Genomic DNA, 4,228 nt, shown 5'->3' on the forward strand with positions numbered 1-4,228 from the left:
TTTTAAATTTGAACAAAAATGTATTTTACTCTATGAACAATTTCCGAATTTGAACAAAATTTATATTTGAACAATTTTCGAATCTGAACGATTTTCATATTAGAACAATTTTCAAATTTGAACAAATTTCAAATTTGAACGGTTTTCGAATTTGAACGGTTTTCGGATTTGAACGGTTTTCAATTTTGAACATTTTTGAATTTGAACATTTTTCAATTTGAACAATTTTTAAGAATTGAAATTTTCGAATCTGAAAAATATAAACAAAACCGAAAATAGAAAAACGAAAAAGAAAACAGAAAAAGAAACTAGAAAAGAAAAAAGAAAAAGGAAAAACGAACTGCTACAGCCTAAATAGACGCTAATGGGCCTGGCCCATACCCGACCGAAAGAAGTCCACATACCCCCCTCAGGTTTCAGGGTTGGAACGGAGAACCCCCCCATGTATGAAGTGGCTCACTTAACCCCCTCACGTTTCCTAAACCGGTTAAATTACCCCCTCATAGTGGTTTCTGAATGGTTAAGCTGTTTTGGAAACCAGTATTGGTCCACGCTGGCATCTGGTTGAGTCGCACCGAGTAGGTCCGGTTGAGTCGCACCCCTTCTTCTCTCGAGTTTTCCTCTGCTTCTCGTTCCTTGAGTTTTCCTCTGCTTCTCTTTCCTGGCCGCGCGGCGCCGCTGTGCTCCTCTCCCCACCGTTCGCTCCGATGATCGGCGTCGCCGTCTGCTGACTCGAGGGCGGCCCTCTAACCAGTCGAGGTTCGTCCATCCTTTCCCCCCAAAAAAAACGGGCCTTTCCCTCTTTCTGTGAAGGAGTACGTACTGGAGGTTGGATTAGAAGTATTCAAAGAGGACCGGCTCAAAGATGGTTTGATTTACGATTCAAATCGTTGGTTGGATTAGGGGTAGTTTCTAGGGTTATTATCTCTGTTTCTTTTTCTGTTAATTATGAGGTGAAATTTCATTATGAGGTTGAATTGAAAAGGTCTCATTTTTTGACAGTTGGGCAAGGAGCAGGATGGTTGAACGCCGTGGACGGGATACCATGAGGATTGGGCTCTGAGATTTAAATGCATAGTGAGACCACCAAAGTGCAGGTACTTCTGTTTCAGTTAACTCGATTATTGGACTAAATATCACTACATAATATGCAGTACAAAGTATGGATGTAATGCTCTATTTGTAAAGAACGATTGGGAAATCCAGTATGCATACTGAAATCAAGTACATTCAGACTAGAGGACCAGAACATGTCAAGTAGTTGCTATATGTTATTTCACTCAGTCAAGCATGCTGGTACAGAGTTATTGTCAAAGATTTCTTAATTAGTCAATTCCCTCACTGATGTTGCTTCATAGTTAACCAACAAATCTATAAGCTGGTGTAGTAGATTAGACAAGACAGCTTTATAAGCTGGTGTTGAACAATGCTCGGTACATTTGTTTCATCGAAAATGATTGATGTCAAGGCATGTAAGATTTACCCGAGCATGGTTTACTTCCCGGTACCGGTATCGCTTCCCATTATCGCCATGGCATACTGTTTATGCTCTACAATTATTCAGTGCATTCAGTTTGTAGCTTCTTGTACTACTTCCTGTTACTGCAATGACATACTGGTACTATTTGTAATGTCAGTTGGTGTACCTACTCTGTTGTGCTTATGCAGTTCTCGAGTGTTATGCATATTATTAAAATTTGCCTTTTCTACTCTTTTTGTAGAATGGAGAGTCTATGCGTTCGATTTCATTATCGTGGGAAGTTGGAATATGTTGGGAATGAGTGGAAACACATAGGTGGAAGGAGTAGTTGTTCAATAGTGCCAATTTCCAACCTGTCACTGTCAGAACTGAAGAGACACTTCTCTGATCATGTGAGTATTTCTGATAAAGATTTGCAGGCGACACGGTTGTCTTGGAGACTAATTGAAAGGAAGAAAAAATGCAATTTCTTGTGTAGTCTTGATGACAATACGATGGTGAACTCAATGGCTAGGCATGTGACTAGAGTTGTTGATGGTTACGTTGACATCTATGCACGGATGCCAGACAATGCCACATTTGACAGTTCTGAAGAAGAAAATGGAGTTGACCACCTAGAAGTTGGACAAGGGCAGCATCCAGTTGATCATGGGCAACATCAAGAAGAGCATCAAGTTGATCAAGTACAACATCAAGTACAACATCAAGTAGAGCATCAAGTTGATCAAGTACAACATCAAGTAGAGAATCAAGTTGATCATGGGCAACATCAACTAGAGCATCAACTTGAGCAACATACTGTACCAAATTCAGAAATGTTCATTGAAGAAGAGAATGTAGAGCAAAAAAGACCGCTGAAACTGCTAGTTGTGAGGGCACCAATTGAGGAAAATTGTGGAGAGAGCTCAGACAGTGACTATGATGGTGTCCATGAAGTAGATAGTGAAGACAGCAGTGCAGATGATGATGAGGCAATTTGTTACCGACAACAAGCACTGGAGTTGAAGAATAGAGTGAAAATAAAAATGCTGGGAGATGACGAGGCGAAAACAACAAAGGTGCCTGAAGAATTCATTGTTCCAGAAAATGTTAAGCTAGAGCAAGATGATGGCAGTGAGTGCTTTGACAGTGAAGATGAACTATCATATGACGAAGATAGTGATGGAGAAGGAAATGTGAGGACAAGGAAGACAAAACATAGAGTGTATGATGAGAATGCGGATGTGAAGGAGTTTGAGCTTGGGCAGTGTTTCCATGATAGCAGAGAATTCAAACAAGCAGTAGTCAACTATGGATTAAAGCATTCCCATCACATATTATTTCCAAAGGACGAGAGAACAAGAGTGTCAGCAATATGCAGTTGGCCATCTTGCAAATGGAGAATTTATGGCTCACTTGTTCCTAGTAGGTCGTCATGGTTTACTGTGGTGGTGTACAACAATGTACATACTTGCTTACCAAGAAGGGACAACAGACTGGTTACGAGTACAGTAATTGCAGAGAAATATTTCAGGGAGATCAGAGATAACCCTAGTTGGAGAATAGAGAAAATGCAGGAGGCTGTGCTAGAAGACATGTTAGCTGAGGTCAGTGAATCCAAATGCAAAAGAGCAAAGAAGCTAGTGATGGAGAGGATTGTTGATACAACAAATGGAGAATTTTCTAGGGTGTTTGACTACCATCTTGAACTGGTTAGAAGCAACCCTGGAAGCACAGTGGCGGTTACTCTAAACCCAGATGTGACCGACAGGCCCGTGTTCGAAAGAATGTATGTCTGCCTTGATGGTTGCAAAAGAGGGTTTCTAGCTGGTTGTAGGAGGATTGTTGGCCTTGATGTATGTTTCCTCAAAGGTGCAGTTAGTGGGCAGCTCCTTTGTGCAATTGGCAGAGATCCAAATAACCAAATGTATCCAATTGCCTGGGCTACAGTCGAGGGAGAAAATCATGACAGCTGGTACTGGTTTTTGTCGCTCCTTCAAAAAGACATACAAATAAATAACCAAGGTGATGGATGGGTCATCATTTCAGATCAGCAGAAGGGCCTTATCAAGGCAGTTAGTGAGATAATTCCAGAGGCAGAGCACAGAAATTGTGCAAGGCATATTTATGCAAATTGGAGAAAACTGCACAGAGACAAGCTATTCCAGAAATTGTTTTGGGCTTGTGCTAAATCATGTGACAAGGTTCAGTTCAACTACAACAGGGCCAAGCTAGCACAAAAGACACTAGAAGGTGCAACGGATATGATGAAAACTGAAGTTGAATGTGAAGAGATCAAACATCTGCCAAGTTTTGTACAATGGCACTGAAGGATTTGAAGTAATGGAAGGAACTTGGAGAAGGTTCACTGTTAACTTGGAGAAACAAACATGCAGCTGCAGATATTGGGATCTATCTGGTTTGCCTTGTTGCCATGCTATAAGTGCTATCTACACCGTACACAAGGACTTGGATGATTTCATTGCTCCTTGTTACAGGATAGATGTGTATGACCAGGTATACAGCCATGTATTGGAACCAGTAGAGGGGAAGGAGAGCTGGCCAGTCGCAACAAATCCTAGGCCTTTTCCACCCGTTAAAATGAAAATGCCAGGAAGGCCTAAGACCGAGAGAAGAAGGGAAGAGCAGGAGAAGCCGAAAGGAAATAAATTGTCAAGAAAAGGTTGCATTCAAAGATGCTCGATGTGTGGCTCTGAAAACCATAACAAAAGAAAGTGCATTGGTAATCCAGATGTTGTGACTGAATAT

The 4,228-nt window shown here is 41.2% G+C and overlaps 1 long non-coding RNA gene across 1 annotated transcript; it reads left to right on the forward strand.

Annotated features, from left to right (window-relative positions):
• The first annotated feature begins 644 nt into the window (after positions 1–644).
• Positions 645–2,001, forward strand: LOC124706812. The gene is made up of 3 exons (XR_007004599.1): positions 645–759; positions 1,003–1,097; positions 1,722–2,001. It is a non-coding gene; the product is annotated as an uncharacterized LOC124706812 (long non-coding RNA).
• The last annotated feature ends 2,227 nt before the right edge of the window (positions 2,002–4,228 follow it).

Source organism: Lolium rigidum, chromosome 4 (assembly GCF_022539505.1).
Source record: "Lolium rigidum isolate FL_2022 chromosome 4, APGP_CSIRO_Lrig_0.1, whole genome shotgun sequence".
NCBI lineage: Eukaryota > Viridiplantae > Streptophyta > Magnoliopsida > Poales > Poaceae > Lolium > Lolium rigidum.